The sequence below is a fragment of the Sapajus apella genome, unplaced genomic scaffold (genome assembly GCF_009761245.1).
Source record: "Sapajus apella isolate SASKATOON/1434 unplaced genomic scaffold, GSC_monkey_1.0 scaffold115, whole genome shotgun sequence".
NCBI classification, from domain to species: domain Eukaryota; kingdom Metazoa; phylum Chordata; class Mammalia; order Primates; family Cebidae; genus Sapajus; species Sapajus apella.
Window position 1 is genome coordinate 4,288,595 of NW_022437055.1, and position 27,849 is coordinate 4,316,443.

Below are 27,849 nucleotides of genomic sequence, written 5' to 3' on the forward strand. Positions count from 1 at the left end.
ATGCCAAAGTGCTGAGCAAAGACAAAAGGAAAATAATATAAAATATCTCCTTGGGGGAAAGAAAGAATAGATGTTACAGAAGACCATGTTTAATTATTGTTTTAAAAATAAAATTGGCTGGAAAAATTAATTGGGTGGTACCATTTAAATTGTACTATCTCTGCAAGGTCTAATTTTACTTTTAGAAGAAAACAGAACCAGATGTGTTTTTTCAGGAGGGAAATGGAACTTGCAGGTTTTTATAGTAGGATGTCTTTGGATCATCTCTTTTTATGTGTTCAAAATAAGTCCTAAAATGATGTGCCTTCCTGAAGTAGATAGTGAATGAGTTTGATTAGAGGCTAAAGAATGTATAAAGGCATGAACATATATAAGGTTCACGGTTAAACAACTCTGAACATGTTCAGTGACTATCTCCAAACCCCCATTAACAGACCATATAAGGTCCATAATTTGATAAATGAACAGCAGAAGTGCACCAGTGACCAGGAGGGAGAAGGGAGGGTCTGATTAAAGTCGAGAGAAGGCCGGGTGAGGTCGCTCACACCTGTAATCCCAGCACTTTGGGAGGCCGAGGTGGGCGGATCACAAGGTCAGGAGTTCGAGACCAGCCTGACCAACATGGTGAAACACCGTCTCTACTAAAAATACAAAAAAAATTATCCAGGCATGGTGGCAGCTGCCTGTAATCCCAGCTACTCAGGAGGCTGAGGCAGGAGAATCATTTTAATCCGGGAGGTGGAGGATGCAATGAGCTGAGATTGTGTCACTGCACTCCAGCCTGGGCGACAGAGTGAGACTCTGTCTGAAAAATAAATAAATAAATAATAAATAAAATCAAGAGAAGAGTATATGATACATTGGCTATTCATTCAACAAACAGATGCTGAGCACTTGCTAAGCACTGCACTAAGTTGAGAAGATACAGATAGGGCCACAACCTAGTCACCCACTGCCACTAGGAGCCCACAATCTAGTATGGGAGATCTCAGAGCATCCAGGGGAAATTCAAGTGGCCTCATGTGACTGGAGTTTGTAATACATATAACAAAGGATGGGGGACTATCAAAACAGAAGCTAGAGGAATATGAAGTGACCACCTATTAAACGGCTTTGTATGCCATGCCAAGGAGTTTTATATTTTTGTTTAAACACAAATAATCCATGTTTACTATAAAAAATTTTTAAAGTACAGAGAAGCAAAATGCAAAGAAATGCAATCACCTTTAATTTTACCACCTAAAGCTGTACACTCTCTGTGTGGGGCTGTGTGTCTGTCTCTCTGTGTGTGTGTGTGTGTGTGTGTGTGTGTGTGTGTGTGTTTGTGTGTGTGCGTGTGTGTGTATGTCTTTGTGTCTCTATGTCTCACTCTCTCAATAGATGATAGGTGGATAAATAGATATCAAAAGAAATTCATGTATACACACACACACATAGTTTTTCCTACTTAAATATATATCATGGATATTTATTCATGTTATTAAATACTTTCAACATCTTTTCAATAGCTGCATAATATTCCATCATATTGCTGTCTTGTAATTTAACCAGTCTTTTCTTGATTGTTGTTTTCTATTTTTTGCAATATGGTAGGAGTTACTTTTGAAATGTAATTGTATTTGTGGCAGCTGTTGTCCAAAAACATGGCAGCTGTAGACTGCACCAGGGTAGAAATGGTAAAAAGAGAAGGAAGAAGAGGAGATCACTGAGGAATGAATAAGAGAGTCGTCAGATAGTATATGGAGAAAAAAGCAGATTCATGTAAGGTGCTTCCTAGTAGAGAGAGAGCACTAACAGAGAGGAAAGTGTCTGCCCATGCTATGGATCCTGCTAAGTTATTCATTCAACAAAACTTTATTGAACACCTACTCAAAACATATGGATAAACCTAGACCCTGGGTCCTAAAGTTACCTGACCAAGATTTCCAACATGATTCCTATGCAAGCTATAGTCAGGCAATGGTTCCCTTGAGGCATCTGACCCTTGAGAAAGAAAGAATAAAGTGGGCATGATAACTAGATTATCAACCACATGCTCCAAGTTCTATTTCTATATTTTAAATCATCAGAAAGCCACGTACCAGGACTGTATTATTTTAGCCTCCAAAGAAGTGTCTAAACTGAATTACGATTTAATATTACATGCTCACCCCTTATGTAGAAGGTCAATACAGGAATTATCCATTTTAACAGGGTTATTGTTCCTTTGCAAAACTATGGTTGAAGATTTCTACTATTACCTATTATCTTTCACATGAGGGAATATATAATAAATTTCAGAATAAAATTTATCTGGGGAAAAGAAGAATACATATTTTTCTGCCGCAGCAATAAAACCATGCAAGCCAATATATTTTCCTGTTTACTTCTGCTGCTAGGAAATAGACTTGGATTGACTTATCTAGATACTTCATGGCAACCAAGCTTTATGGTTCCTTAGTTGGTATCCCTGGTTTTTTAAATGTAAAAGTCCTATATTTTACAGTGTCTAATTTTGTACGCTACCTCCGATTCTCTTGAATGTGTAAGGAATGAAAGAATCTTAAATAAATTTGGTCACTAAAAGCTGTTTTGTAACAATTGTCCCACATGTCACTAAAAATTGGCTTGATGGTTGTCAATATGTGTGTTGGATCTGTGAGAGTTGATCTTCATAGTTGATAGTTTTGACTGTGGTATAATTAAGCAGTCTTCATATAATTAGTGCCTTGAAATGTGCCATTCTGATTTGTTTTTATAGCAGATAAATGTACACAGACAGTGCCAATGATATAGCATCTCATGATGTCTAAACTTCTAAAATAATCTGTAACCTCCATATTCAATGAATATAACCACGAGCCAACCTTTTTCTGCACAAATAGAAATAAAGAATGGAATGAATTAATATCAAAACTGCATGAAAGTTATCTCCTTTCTTCTCTACCACTGATTTGGAGAGGGATGACTTATAGAGAAAATTACTTAAAACCCTTCACCAGCTATCTACTTCCTTTTGAATACAGTCCAATCACTACGGTAAGATGTGCATGCTATGTTGATAAGTAAAAGGGACAAATTATAGAATAATATGACTCTGATTTTATTATATACACAAAATAGTCTAAAATATGCACTGAAATTGGTAATAAAATTAGAAATTACTTTTAAAATATAAATTTTTTTATTTTTCTAAGATAAACATGTGTTACTTCAATTATCAGGGAAAAAAATCATCCTTTCAAGATGTTCAAATAGTCACACATTTCAGAATTTAGAGAACACCAGAGCTAGAAGAACACTAAAAGACCATCTGGCTCCTGTCTTCTTTAGGTCTGAGGACACCTAGGCTGGAGAAGGCAAGTGATATCCACAAAATCTCACAACCAATCAGTAGCAGAGCCTAGAACAGAACCAGAGCTTCGCCCAGTCCAGCTTCCTCTCTGAGAGGAACAGTGATCCTCTGGCAAGAGGTTACAGCAAGGGATTAGCGCTGGGGGCCAGGCTGGACTACAGAGCGCTAAGGTTCCTTGCAACTTTAAGAGTCTACGAAATGTAATCTGGTAATACAGCCTTCTCTCAGGTTGAACTTCCTAGAATCAGGCAAGAAAACAAAAGGATTTTTAAGGCAAAATTTTGAAGACAATAATTTTTAGACTTCAATGACAATACAGCTCTATAATTCAATATTTATTGTTAATTTCAGATGGAACAGCTTGCTGATTTAAAAATATTTCTACCTATGTGAAGAAAATGTGGCAGATAAACAGAGCTCTTTTGGCTGGCTTTGTGGCCCCTTGGTCCAGAAGCTTATTAGAGGCTATGTCAGGAGAACCATTTTTCTTCAGGGACTGGGAGTTGGCCTGAGCTTCCAAATTCCACATCCTTCCTTCCAACAGAATGGTCTTTCCCTTCAAAGCTTTGAACCGCCGAGCTGGAGCTACATAAAGCCTCTATCAAGTTAGTTTTTTGTTTTTGTGGTTGGTTGTTGTTTGTTTGTTTGTTTGTTTGTTTTAGAGAGGGATAGGAGTAAATCAAACTAGCATGTTAACTTTTGGACCACTGGCCCCCAACCTCAAGTCACAAGCCAAACTATGGTGACTAAGTTACATCCTCCCAAATCTCCTGGCTAAACACAGAGGCAGGTGCGAAGTACAAACTTTTTTTTTTTTTTTTGAGACAGAGTCTCGCTCTGTCACCCAGGCTAGAGTGCAGTGGTGCGATCCAAGCTCACTGCAACCTCCATCTCCTGGGTTCTCCTGCCTCAGCCTCCCGAATAGCTGGGATTCAGGGCCCACCACCATGACCAGCTAATTTTTGCATTTTTAGTAAAGATGGGGTTTCACCATATTGGCCAGGATGGTCTTGAATCCCTGACCTCAGGTGATTCGTCCACTTCGGCCTCACAAAGTGCTGAAATTGCAGGTGTGAGCCACTGCGTCCAGCCAAGTACAGAAGATGAGAACAAAACTCTTCAGTAATAGTAATGATGGTGATGACTATGGTGCTTTGTCCTGTCAGCAGCAACTCCCAAGGATGGACTAGGCCAACAGTTCTTCAGAGGCCATCTTGGCCCTAGTCTGTGTTGGGAGACAATTTCTGGTGGATCTCTTGTGTTTTTGTACATCTTGTGAGCAGACGCACTGAGTGCCTTTGTTCTGGAATACTCTTTTCAATACTGTTTAGACAGAGATAGTGTCTTACTCTGGGGGGAAAAAGCAGGTTTGCTTACAGCCGTTGAAGATATAGATGACTACTGTGCAGTATAATAAATATAATGTCCCTCTCTGGAGCAAAGGGTTGGCATGCTTACTGCCTGTTATAAAAGATTTGAGCCCCCTAAGCTTGGGGTTCCTCTTCTATAATAAAACCCCCTGAGTGAGCAGATGTCATGTGGCCCTCTTCATATCATCTTGTGGGTACCAAGGCTCAGAGAAAATGCTGAAATTTTGACTACTGCTACTGTTGTGAGTAATCAACTGTTCTTCATCTCTGATCCAAGAGTCTTGTGCCTCCTGCCAGCAACCAAGAAACTGTCTTAGCTAACTTGCTGGCTTGCAAGTAAGTCAAAAAATCCCAGACCCTTCACAGTTTTTAGCAGTCTATAATTTCTGACTGGAGTCATATGAAATACACGGGAGGAATTAGAAAGAAAGTAAGGAACCTACAGCCTAAAGATTAAAGGATTGCTAGTAGCTCAAGATAACCATTCTTGTATAATAACTACATATGTTTTTGACAATTATTATTAATGACTTTAATTGCAACTGGGGACTCAGTGTCACAAAACCTCCTCAGTGCCTGATTTGGAGTAATAGTGATAAAAGAACAGGTTTATCCACCTAATAGATGGATAAAAGAACACCTAATCCAACATGTGTTCAAAGGTAGGTTTAGGCAGAAGTTAAACTGCCCTGTAAAGGAATTCCTTATAAGAACCAAGAAATCTAGTCACCACCGATCAGTTCTGTACCTTGCTTTAGTTTAACTCTCAGACCAAATATCAACAAGCGTTTTTTGACATTTTGGTCAATTTACATAGCATCATTGTTAGAAAAATAAAATATTCAGAATAACTAATTCATTGTTGAGGGTTTGTGTACCTTTTTCTTTTTTCTTCTTCTTCTGTGTGTGTGTGTGTGTGTGTGTGTGTGTGTGTGTGTGTGTGTGAAAAAGCACGCTTTATTGAGAAGCAGACTGCTCCACAGTGACTGACAGACGAAGGCCACCCAATGGGCACTTACACATTGTACTCCAAAATACACAGGATGTTTTGCTAATAAAAACCAATGGGAATAGGGATTCCTCTGGGCAACTCCCCCAACCTCATCCCTTTCAGGGATAGAGAAATCTCCCATTTTCCTGATGGTAGCTGTGGTTCACTAGAGATAGAGCCACTCAGAGGTGCCTTCCTGTTTCTTATAAAGAACATTTTTTTTTAAGATTTTTTGAAGTCTTCATTTGTTCCTTTCATTCAGCGTTCTCTTAAGGCCATCGGACCAGCTTCTGTACAGATTGCCTTGATGTCAGCACCAGAGAGGTCATCTTTAGCCATGATTAAGTCGTCCACGGTTACATCATTGGCCAGCATCATCCTACTTGTGTGAATCTGAAAGATGTGCTTCTTAGTCTTTCCATCAGGCAGGGGGAACTCAATCTTCCTGTCAATGAGGCCTGCTCTGATAAGTGCTGGATCCAAAGTTTCTATTTGGTTTGTGGCCATGGTAACTTTCACATCCCCCCTGGAATCAAATCCATCCAACTGGCTCAACGGTTCTAACATTGTTCACTGAATTTATCTCTCACCACCAGAATTTGAGTCATATCTTTTTGTCCCAATGGCGTCAATTTCATCAGTAAACACGATGGACGGTGCATGCTCTTCAGCAACTCGAAACAGTTCCCATACAAGTTTGGGCCCATCATCTAGGTACTTCTGAATAAGTTCAGAGCCAACCACACTCTCAAGAAAGTGGCTGAGGTTTCGTTTGCTACTGCTTTGGCTAACAAGGTTTTACCTGTGCCAGGTGGACCATGGAGAATGACCCCCTTAGGAGGCTTTATACCCATCTCTTCATAATATTCAGGGTGGGTGAGAGGAAGCTCCACAGATTCCTTAATTTCCTGAATTTGGTTGTCCAAGCCCCCAGTATCAGCATAGGTCTCCTGGGGGGCCTTTTCCACCTTCATCACTGTGACCAGGGGATCCGTGTCATCCTTTACCACCCCTGTCACGGCAGGCACCTTGTGGTTGAGCAGGACTGAGCAGCCAGGTTCCAGCAGATCCTTGTCTACAAACGACAGAATGCTGATGTAGTGTTCTGAGCCCACAGATGTAGACACGATGGCATGATTGTCATCGATGATCTCTTCCAAGGTTCCTACTGACATCAGGGTGCCCGTCAGATCATCCACTTTTGATCTTTCCTCCTCTTGCTTTTCTTCTAATGGCTTCATTTGTTCCTGATTTCTAATGAATTCTTTCTCCATGGTAAGATAGTCTTTAATTCTCTCTAACTTCAGTAATTTTAACCGGCACTGAGTGTGAGGTGTCACTAGTGGCAATTTGCTGGCAGCATCTGGTCCCTTTGTTTTCTTCTTCTTTTCCCCCTCTCTAATTGGTACAGGAGGTTCATATTTCTTTTTCTTGTCCTTGTCATCCTTCTTGCCAACTCCAGGACCATGACCACCACTCTGACTTTGACCCATCTTGCCTTGGCCACCCCTTTTTCATTTTTATTTCCAGCTCATTATAAACCATACAATATGCCAATGTATTCTCTTAGTGCAATTATACAAAAGAAATATAATGCACGACTGGAACTCTTTATTCAGCAGTGGCCATGTTCCAAAAACTAACTGCAAAAGATGTTACTTCCACTCCAAAAAACAAACAGTAATTCTTGAATGTCTATAGAAAACGGAATGGATTTTGAGAATTGCTAGATTATTGCTTTACTCTTCAAAAAAAAATCAGTAATTACATCTTGCTGGGAAGTTACATTATTCAAAATATGTCATTTTAATAGCCTACTTCTCTCAATTCTAAAATGTAACCCCATTTTTCATTTATGAATATTGTTATTTCTGCAATTAAAATGACTCATAATTTATTTTTTCCTGATATACTAGACTATGCCAACCAATCCTTATCTCCATTTATAAAGATGAAGGGAGATGAAAGGGATGTTTCCATCTTCTCTTCCATGTCTTACAAATAAGTCAAGGTCCCCCACTGTCTTTGCCTCAAAGGGTCCCAAAAGTACTTGCGGAAACAGATGTGATGTGAGCCTCATACTGAGTGCTTGAGTCTTTTTGCTCCCTGAACACATTAACTTGACATTTGGAAATATCGTGTTTGAAAGTTATTATCACATGTAAATTTCTTAAATATTTCTGATAGAAAAAAAGATCTGCAGGGTATCAATGGAAACAATAGTTTAATTAATTTTTACATTCTGAATAAGCCTGAATTTCCCCATCCCTTATACATACTACTGGTTTGGGGCCAAATTTCTTCTTCAAATGTGGATTCAGAAGTTTGCTTTATCTGTCAAAGCCACAGCAACCCTTCTTGCTCCTGGCCTAACTGAAATATTGGTACTACCAAGGTTAAAGCAGTGCTAAAGGCCATAATCACGTGGGGTTTTCTCTCCCAACATCTACCCACCTTCTGTGAAGAAAGTAGTAGAAGTGTTTTTACCAGGTCCTCTTTAACACCCTTAGTGGGAGGTGACAGAAGCAGCTCCAATGGGCTGATGGGGCAAGATTATTGACCCAGTGTTAATGGAGCAGGCTTCAACAGGCAGCTGATCCAGTTCCCCCACACAGCGGCAAAAGAAGGCAGCTTTTCAGGACAAAGTTCCAGCAGGAAAAAGAAATAGGTGATGGGAACCCAGCGCTGACTGGTTGCTGGGAAAGACTTCATCTCTCAGGATCAAGTTTCTTCAGATGAAAGTCCCCTACCTCCAACCCATGTGCATATACAAAAACACTACCATCAGCATCAACACTATCTGCTTTTCCTTTCTGGAGACCGCAGGGAGGGCCTTGCTGGCAAAAGAAACCAGACAGGAAGCAGGATTTTCAGAACCTATTAGTGTTTTTCATCTCTTAGCCCCCAAAGCATTTTTGGCTCCCCCTTGTGGGAAGAAGTTGAATTAACGCATACCTTGTAGGGAGACCCAGGACTTTTATCAGGGGGGTCTGGGTATCCTGGTAGACTTATTTTAAACAAGTTGGATGTCTTAATTAGCTTGATTGTGGGAATCATTTCACAGTGTATACATATATCAAATCACCATGCTGTATACCTTAAATATATATACTTTTTTGAGTCAAATTATACCTCAACAAAACTGAAGGGAGAAAAATTTAAAATACTCAAGAGGGTGCTTGGGTGAAGGCAAATGAGTCATCAGCACTGATATGGTAATTCTCAAGCACATGACTGGTTTTTGCCCTTTGTTCTCCCCAATTATAAAAATCTGTATCATTTAAGATATCTCAGAACAGTCATGTGTATCTTCTGGCTAATAATAATTAGAAATGTGGCTCTACACTCATAACATTGAACACTAAAATAGAAGAAAAAAAAGGAACTAGATATTAGGAGGTCTAGATTCTAGTTCCAGCTCTATCACAAGCTTAACTGGGTGATTTCTGACAAGTCGCTTAGCTGCTCGAGTCACTATTTTCCCCTAAGTGGTGATAATATCCTTTATAGATACTTCACTAAGCTGTTGAGAGTTTCAACTTAGAGAGGACGCTCAAGTAATAGCAGAAGCTATAGTGTCTTATATCTTACATATGTAGGTTTATAGGCTATATATATGACCCTTGGAGTTCCCTCTCAGTGACTCTAGGCAGTATTATATCTTCTAAGAAGGCATACAGCACCTATTAAGGTAATTGAGGCTGGAGGAGGGGGCTTAGAAGGGATTACAAAGAGAGTTTGAGTCAGACAGGTTTCAATCTCAACCCGAATGCATCACTAATTCAGTATGTGATCTTGGGAGCCTCAGTTGCTTCATCTCTAAAACGGGGTTAAAGATAATAGTACCTATCACGTGGGGTTGTTGTGATGGTTAAATGAGATAATACATACAGCCCACTTGGCACATTATTTGGTACATAGAAGAAAATTCATAGATGTTAACTATCATCATTCTCATCACCATCATCACCACTCTTTTCCTGTCCTTTGACAAAAGTTTTAGTCTAAGTTTCTCAGAACCAGTGCGTTATATAGACAGAGTAGGTCAAAGGAGAACGCTGGAGTTATGCTGTAGTTGGAGAAGGGGTGGTTTAAAAGGCCACATTTGAAGAATACCCAATAAAAGAATTTTTGAAAAGGTAGAGCTTTGTTTCTATCCTGATGATACCTAGGATTATGAACTCCTTATGGCAGTATTGGGCATTGAGACTTCAAGGAATAGTTGATGATGACCATCAGGCATCTTTTCTGGTTCATAAATAAGTATTTGCAACAAGCCATAAATATTATATCTATGTATATGTTTACTTTTGCCCATTTATCCCTAATGTATTGCCTATATTTTAAAAACATTCTTCTGTCAAAGTTTTCTTTTTTCTTTTTTGAGAAACGGTCTTGTTCTGTCACCTAGGCTGAAGTGTAGTGGCACATTCATGGCCTACTGCATGCTCAACCTCCCAGCCCCAAGTAATCTGCCCACCTCAGCCTCTTGAATAGCTGGGACCTAATAGCACCACCACACCTAGCTAATTTTATAATTTTTTTTTGTAGAGATGGGGTCTCCCTATGTTGCCCAGGCTTGGTCTGAAACCTCTTGGCTCAAGCAATCCTCCTGCCTGGGCCTCCCAAATTGCTAGGATGACAGGTGTGAGCCACCATGCCCGGCCCCAAAGCTTTCTTATAATTTATTTTTGCCAGTGTGGCATTCACCCACACTGAAAAGCATAAAGATGCCTATAATTAGAGATGTCACAATGCATAAAAGATTCATTCAGCAAACACTCCAATGTCAACTTCATGTCAGATATCAGAAAGGGGGTACAGGAAGAGTAGGCTTAGAGAGAAAAGTGAGCAGTTAGAATTTGAAAATGGTCAATTTGCAATACGTTTTAGAGATAGGTGCCTCAAACAAAAGAAGTTTAGGCAGAAAATATGGATGTGAGACCTCAGTAGTGGGCACCTGTAACGGTTAACACTGAGGGTCAATTTGATTGGATTGAGGAATACAAAGTATTAATCCTAGGTGTGTCTGTGTGGGTGTTGCCAGAAGAGATTGACATTTGAGTCGGTGGGCTGGGGAAGGCAGATCCACCTTTAATCTGGTGGGCACAATCTAATCAGCTTCCACTGAATATAAAGCAGGCAGAAAAACATGAAAAGGAGAGATGGGCCCAGCCTCCCAGTCTACATCTTTCTCCCGTGCTGGATGCTTCCCGCCCTCGAACATCAGACGCCAAGTTCTTTAGTTTTGGGACTCGGACTGGCTCTCCTTGCTCCTCAGCTTGCAGGCAGCCTATTGTGGGACCTTGTGTCATGTAGGTTATTATTTAATAAACTCCCTGCTGGGCACAGTGGCTCACACCTGTAATCCTAGCACTTTGGGAGGCCGAGGTGGATGGATCACCTGAGGTCAGGAATTTGGGACTAGCCTGGCCAACATGGCAAAACCCTGTTTCTACTAAAAATACAAAAATTAGCTGGGCATGGTGACAGGCACCTGTAGTCCCAGCTACTTGGGAGGCTAAGGCAAGGAGAATTGCTTGAACCTAGGAGACGGAGGTTGCAGTGAGCAAAGACTGTGCCATTGCACTCCAACCTGGGTGACAGAGAGACTCCATCTCAAAAAAATTAAATTAAAATTTTTAAAATGCCCCTATATATACATTACATTGTAGTAGATATATATATATATATCCTATTAGTTCTGTCCCTCTAAGAGAACCCTAATACAGCACCCTTGATGTCACCCAGGTAAAGCATATACAGTGAGAATAAAGAGCTAAAGATAAAGATAAGCCCCTGAGGAAACATGTTGAAAGGGCAGACTGAAGAAAGAGCTCCATGAAAGTGATAGACAAAATAAGGCAAGGAGGAAAGAAGAGAGCCAGGAGCACATGACAGCCCAGAAATTACAATAGGAGTTTCTATACAGAAACTATTAAGCCATAATGTAGGAACTTCTGTTATTGTTATTATTATTTTTTTAATACTCAGAATGTTTTTTTCCTCATTCATATGGATAGTGTGATAGCCAGCTTCCAAGATGGTTCCCAATAATGCACACCTTCTGATATTCTTGACCTTGGATAGTCTCCTTCCGCAATTTATCAGGCTTGGCCCTGCATGGTCAATAAAACACTGAGGTAGTGATGATGTGTGACTTCCAAGTATAGGCCAAAAATGGCATTGTAGCTTCCATCTTGGTCTCTTGGATTACTTGTTCTGGGAAAAACCAGTTGCCAGGCTGGTTATTACAGAAGACCTTATGTAGAAGCCCACAAGGAAAGGAACTGAGAGCCACCAGTTACAGTCAGCTCCAACTTGCCAGCCATGTTAGTGAGTCACTAGGAAACAGGTCTTCCAGCCCCAGACAAGCCTTCAGATGACTGCAGCCCCAGCCAAGATTAGATTGCAACCTGATATGGTTTGGAAGTGTGTCTCCTCCAAATCTCATGTTGAAATGTGATTCCCAATGTTGGAGGTGGGGCTTGGTGGGAGGTGATTGGGTCATGGGGACGGGTCCCTCATGAATGGTTTAGCACCATCTCCTTGGTTATAAGTGAGTTGTCACTCAGTTAACTCAGGTGAGATCTGGTTGTTTAAAAGAGCGTGACACTTCTACCTCTCTCTTGCTCCCACTTTTGCCATGTGATGCAATTGTTCCCCCTTCACCTTCTGCCATAATTGGAAGCATCCTGAAGCCCTCACCAGAAGCAGATCCTGGAACCATGCTTCCTGTACAGCTTGTAGAACCATAAGTCAATCAAACCTCTTCTCTTTATAAATTGCCCAGTCTTAGATATTTCTTTATAGCAATGCAAGAACAGCCTAACATACAACCCCGTTAGAGACCTCCAGCAGGAATCATCCAACCTAGCCATTCCCAAATTCGTAACCCACAGAGACCATAAGTGGTAATAAATTATTATTGCTGTTTTAAGCAAATGAGTTTTGGGATGATGTGTTATGCAGCAATAGATAACTATACAAATGGTTACCTCGCAGGAATCTAGACAATAATTTAAAAATCTGGAAAGCTTTTGTGGCAACTATGTAACTATGCATTTCCTGATACCAAAAAAAAAAGTCTTCCACAAAGTCATTTTTAATATATTTCATTGCACTTTTTTCCTGTCCTTTATTACATAGCTGTTGCCAGGAATCTTTCCTTAGCTTATATATCCTTTTAGCAAGAGATAAAGTCTTACATAATAGATCTCACAGAAGACAATCATCACAAGAAAACAAAAAGAGTAATCAACATGTCCTCTGAAAGAGAAAATATGGCTAGCAAAATATACCTGTGAGGAAAGACAAGTTAACCATGGCAGCTAAGGCCAGTAGAGCCTTCAAAACATGACTCTGTGAAGGGAGAAAAGGAGGTGTGAGGCAGGAGGAATGAGGAATAGCTGGTCAAAGGGTACAAACTTTCAGTTATAAGATGAATAACTTCTGGGGATCTAATGTACGACATAGGGACTACGTTAATAAAATTGTATACTTGAAATTTGCAAAGAGAGTAGATCTTAAGTGTTCCTACCACACACACACAAATGGTAATGAGTTGAGGTGATTGTTGTGTTAATTAGCTTGATTATGATCATCATTTCACAATGGATATCAAATGATTACACTGTACACTTTAAACCTACACATTCAATCACACTTTAACAGAGCTGGAAAGAAAACACATGACTGGACACTCCCTAGTGAGGTAGATTGTACTTATTCTTCATAAGATAAAGCAGGAGGTCACCAGCCATACAACTCCAGGCCTGTTTGTATAGGGCCCCTAGATCAATGGGAGGCTGCGTATAGTTATTTGTAAAACCTTATTTGGCAAATCCATTTTACTTTCAAGAAAAAAGAAGAAAGGTAAATAAAAGAATAAACCAGAACTTATTCTTCACATTGTAAGGGAGGCAAAACTTGTTTCACAAAACACTCTCACTCTCCCCACATCCCCTAACACTCTGCTGTTACCTACAGTGAAGATTCTAGAAAGCAGAGTAAAGATATAGATAAGTTACATGAATAACAGCATATAAGGAAAAATTATGATTTTAAATATTCAGTTCCATTTTTAGACCACATGCCCCTACCAATGTTTAGCTCAAAAATATCTTCACTGGCAAGCAGTGTGAAGAAGAGGCGAGAGCGACCCCCGGACCGACCAAAGCCCATGTGCCACTGCATCCCGCGCTCAGTGCCTACGTCTCGCTGCTGTCACCACTATGTCCAAGAGAAAGGCTGAAGCGGATGCTAAAGGAGATAAAGCCAAGGTGAAGGACGAACCACAGAGAAGATCCACAAGGTTGTCTGCTAAACCTGCTCCTCCAAAGCCAGAGCCCAAGCCTAAAAAGGCCCCTGCAAAGAAGGAAGAGAAGGTACCCAAAGGGAAAAAGGGAAAAGCTGATGCTGGCAAGGAGGGGAATAACCTTGCAGAAAATGGAGATGCCAAAACAGACCGGGCACAGAAAGCCGACGGTGCTGGAGATGCCAAGGGAAGTGTGTGCATTTTTGATAACTGTGTACTTCTGGTGACTGTACAGTTTGAAATACTATTTTTTATCAAGTTTTATAAAAATGCAGAATTTTGTTTTAGTTTTTTTTTTTTTTTTTAAGCTATGTGGTTAGCACACAGAACACTTCATTGTTGTTTTGTGGGAAGGGGCATATGTCACTAATAGAATGTCTCCAAAGCTGGATTCATGTGGGGAAACGCCTTTCCCTTCTAGTTTTGAGAGACTTCCTCTTGGCTCCCAGGAGGAGGGATTCCCTGACTTTGACACACATGGCCACCTTGGCACACAAAAGCCTTGTGGTATGGAAAAACAAATTCGTTTTTATGTCCTCTTCTCCCTTTCCGTCTTTCAGCATAGACTTAACTCCCTTAAGCCCAGACATCTGTTGGGACCTGACCCCCAGTCATTGGTTACCAGTGTGTCAGGCAATCTGGACTTGCCAGTGATGCCACTGAGGTGGCACCTGTCAAAAGAGCAGTGATTCCATTTCTAGATTGCAGATCTTCAGATAAATTCTGCCATTTTCATTTCACTTCCTGAAAGTCAGGGTCGGCTCATGAAAAGTTGTTAAACAACATGCTAAATGTGAAATGTCAACCCTCACTCTAAACTTTCCCTGTTCAGAGCATCAGATGAAGACTTCATTGGGTTTTATAGGGGCTTTCTGATTTTTGGTAGTCCATCAAAGAAGGCAGTTTCAAAGTTGTTGTATACTGTTAACGATTGTCTGCCCATGTCCTGCCTGACATACCATGATTGTTTATGGAAAGTATCTTTAATAAAGCTGGATACAGTTTGGCTTGGAAAAAAACAAAAACAAAACAAACAAAAAAAATGTCTTCACTGTAGAAAAGAGTAAAAACTCAGTGGTTGGCAGCCGGTGGAAGCTATAGAAAAAATGCTTAATCCAGGGCCAAAGCCTGAGGGTTCCACTTTAGAAGACAGGGAGCTTGTAGGTAACAGCGGAAGGAACATAAATAAAAACTTCCCTTTTTGCACTCCCCTCAGAGTCCTCCTTGGTGGGAGTAGGAAGCTACCTTCCAAGTTTAGACAAACAACTTTCTTGTATATGCTAATTTGGAATACATAAGGTGTTGGTCAGGAGAAACACAAATGACACTTAAAATAGATCAGATGAAATGAAAGGGGAAGTCCTGCCTGAAAGGAGCTGAAAACTGTGAGGAATTGCACAGAAGTGTAAAATACAGTATGGAGAGTGCATAGCTGCAAAGTAGTTGAGTCCTGCTGACTCAAAATAATGAGAATTAGGCTTGGTATAACAATGTGGCTGGCTGAGGATAGAAAATGGGGGGTTGAGTAAAGCTTTTCTTTCATCAAATATGAGGGGAATTTAGGAAAAGTTTAGCCTTCAAGCAAGAATAATAGAACTAGAAAGAGAAAGTCCACTCCTCAGACACTCAGAAAAAGTTCCCAGTGTTCTGGGATCAAAGTGAGTCCTAGTAGCTAAACATAAGTACCTAAGGCCTTGGACTCCCTCAGAATTCTCTCTTGAGCTGAACAATGACACATTCCCTGGAGTTTAGGAGACCGTGGTTACAAGTGACCCTAAGAGAACTCAGAAATATTTATTAATGCTCATCCAAATAAAACGACAAAAACAGCACATTAAGTAAAAAGAATATCAATTGTGTTTGGCAAATGAGTGCTAAAGGATGCTGTATGATTAACTTTCATTTACTATAATCTGCTGATTACAAACTTCCCAGGGTCTTCCTCTCTCACAGTTTTAATGAGATCCTTGTAAATTCACTTTTCCATGTTACAAATAAAATATTAAGAGACATTTTTTCATTTAGTAATCCTCCATCCAGGTGTTTGATTTTGGGGACCTTGATAATGCTCCCAAATTCAAAACTTGGAGTGAGTGGAGATTTGTATAATCTTGACCCAAAATTCTTGAGGTGATGGTGGGAAAAGGTACATAGGTGTAAGCCTGCCTAGGCTATAATTTTGATTAAAGGAATTCAGACTTAGGAAAGGATTACTGTGCATACCATAACTAGAGTGAAGTGAACAAAATGTTGCCCAGCAAGGATGTTTGCTTCACATGCAAATAACTGTTTGAAATTAGTATACCAGGCTCTACCTCTAAAGTGGTTGAAAAGTTTGCTCTTTTAAGCAGTTTAAAAGCTCCCTCAGGAAATCTTGTTTACAAATTAACAGAATACTGAATTAATGAGGTTCAACTGTTTTCTTTTTAAATAACTTCAAATACAAACTAACCCTGACACATATGGAAATAATCCTCTTCCCACTCCAATGATACACTGGACCTCAAAAACATAACTTTTCTTTTGGGAGTTGCTCAAGACTTCTTGCCAGTTTCATTTTCTAATGGCATCCTTCTGAAGCAAATGATGAATACTCTAATATTTACCTCCTTTATACATGACATAGCTAATGAAAGTACATATTAGTATTCCCCACTACTCTTTTCATATTTTTCTCCAAAGACCTGAAGGAATGGTTTGGTTTCACAATCATTATAAATTTATTATACTGAACTAGTGAACTAGTCTGGATGAGAACCAGAATGATATGCAACATGAAAAGGCAGAATTCACCCAGTTCTGTAAAATTGCCTTCCTTCTGAAATCCTAAAAAAAAAGGTAGTTCCTTTTATTTTCTTTAGGTTGTGCTTTCTAACTGCCACCAGAATAGCTTATATTTGTAGTTTAATCAGTACTAATAAAAGCATGCTATATTGTTTTTGCGCCTGTGAGTTATAGATGAATTCTAAGATTTGCTGCAACAAGCTTTGGTATCATTGTATCAAATGAAATTTCATCACCTAAACCAGCTTTGTTTATAGAATTCACTCTGAATCTTCCATTACCTGAACTTCTCCTTACAGTAACTAACAGATAATAGATTTTTTTTCCCTAAGATTTGTTTCCACTGATACCTTAAATGTTCTTTATTTTGAAATCCCAAGTATGTGACCCCTCCAGCCACATAGCAAAGAAAAAGTCAAGAGTAGTTAATTTAGGTGGATTTATCTAATCAAATTATATGTATACATACATATAACTGAGTATATGCATATGAGACAAGATTAAGACAACAGACATCCAGCAAGGCAAACCTATAAAATGTTTCAAGATGAAATGACATAATTACACGTGATACCACATACAGGGCATTTGTCTACAGTTTGCCATCTGCAGTAAGGAGTATTTTTATTTCTCTTGCCAAAGGGTATATTTTATGCTCTCTTACTTCACAATGGGCACAGATCTCTTTTTTTTAAAAAAAAAAAAAAACAAATGCTTAAAAAGCTGATTCCTGCTTGAAGATTTCTTTCCCTACCGCGATTTTCATTATTCAGGAAGAATATCTTATCGTATGAATTGTGGATTTCGTATGCTCTCAATTTCAGATCCCACTGCGCATGCACTTGCTGAAAGCAGACATCCGACTGCCTATATAATAGTTTTATAAATGGAACAAGTTGGCTTAAATTGGAACAATTTTAGGAGACTTTTCCATTGCCTATTTTCAATGACAGCTCTACAGCTCAGGGCTTTCAAATTTGAAAGAAAGATCTTTTACAGCAGTGAGCACAGGCACATATCTACAAACAAGAAATTTTCATAAGTCATGCTCAAAAATATGAATGAACTGTTTTCTAAACTAAAACTGGTTAATCTTCAGGGTTTTGCCCACTTACAGAAAAAAGTGCAATTCTGAGTGTCTGACTTGGGTGGGAGTCAGAAATCATGGCTAATATTTTGAGTTATTTCTCTGGTACCCTCTTCTATTAATGAAGAGAAGCTGACCATAAGAAAAGAAATTTGTATCAAAAAATACTATTTAGAAGAGACAAAAGAAACAGCTATTTGCAGGGATGTGTGTCTGATTGTTTTTTTCTGAAAACAGAAGCAGAGATTAACAAAAAAAATCAATGCTGCCACTTCAATGAAGGAAGAGAGAAGGGATGTCATTGCAAATGCATGAAGTGATAGAGGAGAGGGAAATATTTTTTCATATTTCTTATACAAGGTCAGTCAGTATTAATACAAACAAAAGTGGAAAGAGATGCTGCCAATAATTATTATGAAAGCATCCATTGCAGCCAAGAATTCAAAATTAGTTCAGACTCAAACCTAAATCAGAGACTAATGACACTTTATGGTTACTGACTCTATGCTTGTTTTGTGGGGTAAAGAAATTCAGGGGAGGGGTTCAAGGAAAAAACAGAAAAATAATTTTTTATCTTAAAATAAATCCATCATAGCCCTGTTTCCTAAAACGCTCTATGGTATTCATCCCATAGAGCACACAGATAGAGAAGGGTAATGGACTGGAAGATGAACTAGGAGATACACAATCTTCACATAAACCAACTGAAGGGGCCATACCAAACAAAAAGCAGCATTGAAGCATGCATGCTGATAGACTGCAACAACATCAATGCTGATCACATTCCCATAGGAAACTGAAATCAATTGGAAATAGACAACAAATCTAGCATTTCTAGTGACATTGATGAATTTTTTTCATGAAAGTCATTAAAAGCATGATGTTCAAAGGCACACCCTTCCTTTATGGTATATAGTCTCTATAAGGGCCATGCAGCCTCATAAGCAGAGTACCAGCAAGGTACAAATCAGTGTTGTGGGAAAAGGAGGGCTGATATGTTGCAGCACTTAGCACGGTGGCTGACCTACTCTCTAAATATCTCTGGGAAGAAGAGAATAAGGAAAGATGCATAGAATACAGAGGTTTAGAGAAAAAGAAAGATCATCAAAGCAATGGAGAGTAAGGGAGTTGGGAGTACAGACAATGACAGTGGGACTATGTAAGCCTAGATTAAAATGGGGGAAACATTTAATAAGTCTTGCAGGATATTATACACATGGCTGATCTCCATCTGTACTGAAGACAGAACAAGATAAAATACCCTTTACAAGAGTTTGGTTAAATAGACAGCAAATGTTTGAGCAGATTACTGAGGAAAACTAAAGATATTTTAAAATAAAATGTATTCTCACCTAACTAGGACAAACTAGGCTGGACAACAAATTAAATGAGTTTACAGAAGCGCCATAAGACTATAATAACTTCCTGATCGATTCTAGTAAGAACTCTGAAATTCAAATGCAAATTTTATAGACTAGGGAGGTATACCCCGTACTGACCTGTCAAGATATAACAATAATGTGTCTGGTCGGACACAGTGGCTCACGCCTGTAATCCAACCACTTTAGGAGGCTGAGGCAGGTGGATCATGAGGTCAAGAGATCGAGACCAGCCTGGCCAACATGGTGAAAATCTCTCTCTACTAAAAATACAAAAATTAGCTGAGCGTGGTGGCACACGCCTGTAGTCTCAGCTACTCAGGAGGCTGAGGCAGGAGAATCACTTGAACCCAGGAGGCGGAGGTTGCAGAGAGCCAAGATCACACCACTGCATTCCAGCCTGGTGGCAGAGACTCTGTCTCAAAAAAAAAGTCCATAATTCACCATAATATGAGTATTTAGCTAAAGAGATAACCATTTCTATTTCATGAGCTTACTTTTTCATTTTTTGTAAGCTTCCCTTCAACCATTTTCAAATCTTTTCCATCTGATAAAAAAGTAACAGAAAAATCTCATTTCCCGTGCCCAGCCTGTCCTTGCTGGAGACAGGATCCACTTAACTGTCACCTGATCCTTTGGTCCAGTCCTCACCTGATCTCCCTACCCCAACTCAACTGTAATCTCTACCAAGCCTGAATTTCAGAGTGCTGTCTTTACCTCTCTTAACCATATTCAACAAAGTCCACTTTAGATTATTATTGGGCTCTCCTTCCTATTATTAGACAAGAAGTCCCTTGAGGGCAGAGGTCATGGCTGACTCATCCCTGGATCCCTGTGACTCTAAGGAAACTGCCTGAGTGCTAATGTTTAATGAGTTGAACTACAGCCATCTTCTGGGTTTAAAGACACCGTTACCTAATCAGTAGCCCACTGATTGGAATTTACCTAATTCTCTATTTCTTTCATTTAAAGTTTGGATTATTACGCGAAATATTATGATGGATGAAATCAATAACCTTCACTTTAAGCCATGAGATTATAACTTTAAGGCCCAAGATACTAAAATTCTGTTAATTAAATATGTTCATCTTTATGATCTGACTTTGTGGGGTTTTTTGTTTTTGTTTTTTTGTTTTTTGTAAATACAGCTAGCTGAGCTCTTCCTTACAGTTTAAGATGAAAAAGAAAAATTCAAACTTTACTGTTCAAACCCAGCAAATTCACAGGTTTCTCATTAGCTTCTCTGCAGTCACTGGTAAAATGTTTTGAAGAGTAAAGTTTCAGAACTTTATACAATTATGAGAATCTCCAAAGCCTGGGAAGTATCACGATGATTGAGAAGAGATCACTACTGCCAAATTTCTGAGGGAGGTGAAGATCAATAGCTAATATCACTACCAAACACAGAAATAGTGTTTACTTGGTAATCCTTATATAACAGCTGCCAGCCTTGGTCAGAAACTTCCAATACCAGTACAAAGGAATGCTAGCTGAGACAGTGGGCTCAGAATCATGCAAGCTCCATTTCCTAACTATCAGAATGATCATGCAATTTTAAGTATGTACAAGGCATATCTATTTGGTGAGTTCATCCTTCCTCATCAATGGCAACTTTTCAGCTTAGGGTCAAAAGAATGTACTTTGGGTGACAATAGTCTTTACCTACTCTAACTTCCTCTTTCCTTAGGCAGAATCTCCAGTTACTAGTGAAACAGTGATCATATTCAGGATTAAACATGAACTTTCATTTGTCTAAATGAACTATTCCAAAATTTACTCCTCAAAGATTACTCATTTATATTCAGCTGTTCTCTAGGAAAATCTTTATCCTGGCCTACACGAATACCCGTTCAGAATAGATATTTCTCAAATGTAACTTCTCATTGTGCCAAGGCTTTATAAAGGCAAATCACTCCGATCACACTATCACCAGAGTTATTCTTTACTTGTGTTTCAAAATCAGTGCATTACTTAGCTCTCTAGATAGTATACCACCATCTTACCCTCCTGATAAACCAGTTAGTATTTTCCTGTATCTATCTCCATTCCCTATTTCCCAGTATAGATTGCATGGGTTATACAATCAATCTTGTTCTTTCAATTTAAAATCTATCCCTTCAAATCTCTCTGAAATGGGCCCTATCTCTTCCAATTATTTGACATTACTGCCCTAAAATCTTTCTCCTCTACTGATTCATTTCCAATGGCATTAGTATAAGTTCTACTTTCTCTACCTGTTGTTTTCCTCCTCCCATACCCTGCTTCTTCCTTATTTGCACGCAAATCCATGATGAAATCAGCTATACATTTTCCTATTCTGCTTACATCTCTGCAGGCTGGCACGATTCTTCATTGTTTCTACTGTCATTGAAGTCTGAGTACTTTTCAGCAAATTTCAATGTCATGCATCTCCCTAGGACTTCTAAATTGCTAATATCAATTGAGCATAAAAGCATAGCTAGAAAAGAATTCAAACATTAGGGAGAACTTCTTGACCATGCCAGAGACTTAAACACCAGAACAGACTACAGACTAACAAGATAGAAAATACTTACATTTAGAAATATTTTCAAATGGATAAGAAATCATCACTCATTTATGATTTAAGTATCGATGCACCTAAGCAGAGGGATGAACTAAACGGCTTATTTGTATCCCTTCCAGGTCTTAGATCCCACGTGTTCAATTTAACCATATTTTGCAAACTTCTCTAAGAAAGCTTTAGATTCTTGTAGAATGATGACAAAATGCATTGGGCAAAACCAAGTCAAGATACTCTACCAAATGACCCAGTATTTTATTCAGTCTAAGTTCCTCTCCAGAACAGATGGAATTTGTAACTTCATAAGGCCTTTGAGGGGTAGAGGGGTGAGACAGACCCATCTTCCTGCCTTCTCTCAAAGCTGGTACCAGACTGCCTCCATAAAAAAGGATGGGAGTAATTAGAAAATCTTTATTAGATCTGGAACATTGTTTAGACAACTAGGTACAATTAACTGCTATGGATATTAACTTTACTTTTGAGAACATGCAGCTAAAATGGGATTCTTTGAAGATCCACGCAAGACCTCCTCGTTTTTGGGGAACTAAATACATTCTAAACTTTTAAAATCCTGGCAAGAAACTAATCACTTCTTCTTCTTCTTTTTTTTTTTTAATAAACGGGGTTTCACCATGTTGGTCAGGCTGGTCTTCAACTCCCGACCTCAGGTGATCCACCCGCCTTGGCCTCCAAAGTGCTTGGATTTCAGGTGTGAGCCACAACTAATCACTTCTAATGAGCTGCTAATTGCTTGTAAGAAACTAAAAAATATGAATTTTGCCAATCACGGGACAAGCAGCATGATGAAGTGGGAGTCATGGAGCTTGTAGGAAGTCCAATAAAGCCAAGAGAGTGGCAAAAAAATGCAGGAGGTTAACTGAAGGTGGTCAGGCTTCCAACAGCAGCACACAGGCTGGCATTTTATCCCTTCGATGATGAGGCAAGGTAATGTATGTATAACTTTGGTGCTTTCAAATACTGCTGTTGAAAGTACCCAAGTTGCTGAAAGACAACAGCAGTATTTGAAAGCACCAAGTTTATACATACATATCATAGTACCATTGCCACCTATAACTTCTCCTTGACCCTCTTTTGCAGAGTACTTCACAGGTAATGTTACATAAATAAACTAGGTGAAAAAACTATCAGGGAAATGTAGGAACAAGTCTCAAAAGAATGCACAGCTTATCATTAATATTTGGTTAATTTGACATGCAATTTTTTAAAGTCTTTTAAAAAAATTTTTCTTCGGTTTTATTCCTTTTAATGCCAGTGAGAAGCAGCATGGAGTATTAGAAAGACATAAGGAAAAAAATACAGGTTTTGAAATTAATTATACATACATGAATTTAGATTTCATCTCTGCCACTTCCTAACAGTGTGACTCTGGGCAAGTCAGTTAACATCTCTCAGTCGTCCCATCTGTAAAGTGGGTATGATACTACACAAAGAATTACTGTGAGACATGTGTGCATAGGAAAACACATACCACAAAGGCACATGGTTAACACTAATGACTCATTTCCCATAAGATCTTCTTCTTCTATGCAGTATCTCCCTCCTCTAGCCTCCTCAGTTTTTCCTAATCTGCTCTGTTTCCCTCATATTCTCCTTCCATAGCCGGTTGTCACTTCTCTACAATAGTCACGTCCCTCCTCTCCAAGTGCACCCTTACTTATGGCAAAACCCTAACAATTAGCAGAAATTATTGGGAGTTATTATACACTTGGCAAATTTATTCAACTAGAAAGATTTCCAGACACTCAGGGTTTGAATGCCAACATATAACAACACAGCTTTGGTAATTAACATGATATCTTTCATGAACCAGCATTAAGCATCTAGATGAATCAAGCATTATGCTAGATATTGAAGTTATAGAGATAAGGACTCAGTTGCTGCCCTCGAAGAACAGAATGTATTGAGGGAGGCAAAAATTAAAAGAAATAATTGTAGTAGAGTGTAAGAAGTGTGAGAAGAGAGTGTAAGAAGTATAAGAAGAGAAAGATGTTTAAAGTATAGAGCTGCTAAGGAGAATGGAGAAATCCAAACTGCTTTACTGCACTGCTGTGGGGTGTGGGGGTAGGATCTCATTGAAAAAGACACTCATCTCGGTCCTACTTATGCTCTTATAGAAGCTACATCACCTTAGACAAGTCAGTTCACCTCTTTAAGCCTCCGTTTCCTCATCCAAAAAACTTTCCACTAGTCTTTGCAGCTTTCATGCTCTATTTACCAAGTAGAAAAGTGAAGGAAAAATAGCTCTAGATTGCATATTTTTTCTTTTTTTCCCCATATTTCTTCTCATTCATTCATTTCCTTTGTAGCCATTTGTTCATTTCTAGTAGATTTACTTTTGACTCTCCTCTATCATAATGGTGCTGTGTTTGAGGATTTGATACTATGGCTAGAAAAAGGGTCCTTTGGTGAAAAAAAGTCCCCTTTTATAGAAAAATATGTTTCTTCATTGTTTCTGATCACATGAGATGATAGGTTGATGCCTGAGCAATGATTTTAAATTTTGACTCCATGGATTCTTTTTTCACGTGATGACATTTCAAAAGCTATTTTAGTAACTTAACATTGACCCTCACAAAAGCTCCACCTCCATATCCATTTAACAAACATTTGTTAAAGCTCTCTGTGTGTCAGGCAATAAGCTGGGGGTTATGGGGATGCAGAAATGATTAAGATATGGGCCTGATTGTCAAGGAGCTTATGATTTATTTAGCGGCTGTGGCACTGAGCCCAGTGCTATATAAAACATATTAGCAAGGCAATCATTGTTCTGTCACAACTGGAGCCATGAGTCCTAAACATGTATATGTGGTTTTGACTAGAAGTTGTGCATTCAGTAGGCGTTGAAAGCCACATGTCAAAAACTGAGTTGTTCAAGAAAAGTTCAATCCCATTAGCAAAGAAATGAAAGTTCAATGATGAGATTCCATCATTCTTCTAGCAAATTGGCAGAGATAGAAGATAAAATACAATGACAATGAGACTGTAGTGACACAGGTCCTCTTATACACACACTGCTAGTGAAAATAAGAAACTATAGCGCATCCATAAGAAATAATGGTACATCCACACAGGTGAATTCTATGCAACCATCCAAGATAATGTTTTTAAACTATATATAATGATATGGTGAAATACTCATGATCCAATACTAAGCGAAAATAGCACGTATCAAACTATATATACAGCATAATCACATTTTAATAAAACATTTTTCTTTTCTTTCTTTTTTTTTTTTTTTTTTTTTTTTGGGACAGTGTCTCACTCCATTGCCCAGGATGGAGTGCAGTGACACAATTTCGGCTCACTGCAACCTCTACCTCCCAGGTTTCAGTGATTCTCCCGCCTCAGTCCCCCTAATAGCTGGGATTACAGGTACTCACCACCACGCCTGGCTAATTTTTTTGTATTTTTAGTAGAGACAGGGTTTCTCATGTTGGTCAGGCTGGTCTCAATCTCCTGACCTCAGGTGATCCAACCATTGGCCTCCCAAAGTGCTGGGATCACAGGCATGAGCCACCATGCCCAGCCAACATTTTCTTTGTGAATGCATAGGAAAAAATACTAAAAGGAAATATATCAGAATGTTAACAGTAATTATTACTTTAGGGAGTAGCTGCAGGTAATTTTACTTTTCTTTTTAATTTTTTGGGATATTCCAGATGTTCTTTTCTTCTTTTCTTTTCTTTTTTGACCCAGGGTCCTGTTCTATCATCCAGGCTGGAAAGCAGAGGCATGATCGTGGCTCACTGCAGCCTCAACTTTCTGGGCTAAAGTGATCCTCGTGTTTCATCTTCCTGAATAGCTGGGGCTACAAGCATGCGTCCCTACACCCAACATTTTTTTTTTTTAACTTTTTGTAGAGACGAGGTCTTACATGTTGTCCAGGCTGGTCTTGAACTTCTGAGCTCAAGCGATCCGCCCACCTCAGCCTCCCAAAGTGCTGGGATTACAGGCATAAGCCACTGTACCCAGCCAGATTCTCCTTTTTTAAAATAATTTTTATTGTGTATATATGAATTATACAATAGGCTCTTATGAGATATACATAGATATACATATATTAAAATGATTCCTATAGTGGGACAAATTAACATCTCTATCATCTCACATAGTTATCTTCTTTCTCTGTGGCAAGAATAATTATAATTTACTCATTCAGCAAAAGTCCTAAGTATAATACACTATTAGTAACTATAGTCCTTATGTTGTACATTGACTCTTTTGACTTTTTCATCCTACAGTTTTGCTACTTTGTATCCTCTGACCTACATTTCCCCATTTTCTCCCCACTACTCCAATCCTGGTAACCACAGTTCTATTCTTTAACTCTATACATTTGACCTTTAGTTTTTAGATTCCACATATAAATCAGATCATAAAATATTTGTCTTTTTGTGCCTGCCTTATTGCACTTATCATAATGTCCTCCAGGTCTATCCATGTTGTGGCAAATGGCAGGATCTCCTCTTAAGGCTGAATATTAATAGTATTCCATCATATCCACACAAATATACACACACAGCATATTTTCTTTATCAATTTGTCTGTCAATATTTCCATATCTTGGCTATTGTGAATAATTTCTCAATGAAAATGAGAGTGCAGATATCTCTTCAACCTTCTGATTTCATTTCCTTTGGGCATATATCCAGAAGAGTGACTGCTGAGTCATATGGTAATTCAATCTTCAGTTTTTTTGTGGAATCTCCATATTGTTTTCCATAATGGCTATGCTAGTTTACATTCCCACTAACAGTATAGAAGGTTTCTCTTTCTCTATGCCCTTGTCAACACTTGTTATCTCTCATCTTTTTATCATAGTTACCCTAACCAGGTATGAGGTGGTATCTCACAGAGGTTTTTATTTGCATTTCCATAATGATTAGTGGCACTGAGTACCTTGCATATGTCTGTTGGCCAAAATTTAAAACAAAAATTAGAAAGAACAGTAAAATTAAAGGTGATTTCGCTGTTCTTTTTAATATATTTTTGAATTTTCCACATTTTCTGTAATAATATTTTGTATCTTTCTAATTATAAAAAGGTATTAAAATGCATAGAAAAAGGAATTTATACTAAAATGTTAATAGCAATTTTTCTCAAATAGCAGGATGATGGTACGAGTTTTCTGTTATGGTTTCCATATATTTACAATTTTCTACAGTAACATGTACTAACTTTATAGCTACAAACTAAAATTTGATTAAGAATAGCTGGACTATCACATTAATTAGCAAAGACTAACATGAACAGGTATATATTATTTAAATGAGTCTGTTTTACTGCCACAGAACTTTGCAATACTTTTAGGCCCTATCTCCACTACTTGCAGTTTGGAGCAGTTCACTTAACTTGTGTGTGCTTTAGGGAATCAATAATTATTGCGTGCTTCTAATGGATACTGTCATGGTAAATGTGATAGCATTGGTGAAAGGCTTTGAACTCAGGAAAGAAGGATATACAGCCAGTGGTAATGGATATTTTAATTACCTACCATGCAATGTTTCTATTTAAATTGTCCCCAGCAATTTCACTCATTCTCATTTCTTCAACTGTCATCTCTCCATAGACAACTCCCTAATTTCTATCCACCCCTCTCCACCATACACGTAACACGTCTCTCTAAATCCCCCTTTTTCTGCCCTATTCTTCTTGCTCTCTGGATTCCTCCATCTCTTGCTCATACCACAAATATTTTAATACTAACAAATTGATTATGAATGAATCATGAGCTTGATTAACCAGTTTCTCTTAAATCAATAAAAGTTTGTTTAATTAAATTGGATGTGAAGTTTATAGAACTATTTTAAAATTATTGTTCTTTGGCTCCTGCTAGGTATAGCTATATATAAATTTCATGTGTTAGAAAACATTCAAATAGAAATATAATCTCCCCTTTCATCCTATGAGATCAGTGCCCAAAGCTATGAGTTCAGGAGTCCTGGCCAGAGTTCGGAGAGCTGGGTTCCATCTTGGTCCCACCACCAACACATAGTATGATTTGGGGTAAATCACATTCCCTTT

The 27,849-nt window shown here is 38.7% G+C and overlaps 1 protein-coding gene and 2 pseudogenes across 4 annotated transcripts in view; 1 reads left to right on the plus strand and 2 right to left on the minus strand.

Annotated features, from left to right (window-relative positions):
* GPC3 (glypican 3) overlaps positions 1 to 27,849 on the minus strand; it is a 454,889-nt gene that overhangs the window by 296,895 nt on the left and 130,145 nt on the right. The gene's annotated exons all lie outside the window — the stretch shown is intronic.
* Positions 5,642 to 8,787, minus strand: LOC116537987 (annotated as a pseudogene).
* On the plus strand, positions 13,911 to 15,031 carry LOC116537989 (annotated as a pseudogene). Its single transcript, XR_004263449.1, has one exon. The product of XR_004263449.1 is annotated as a non-histone chromosomal protein HMG-17 pseudogene (transcript).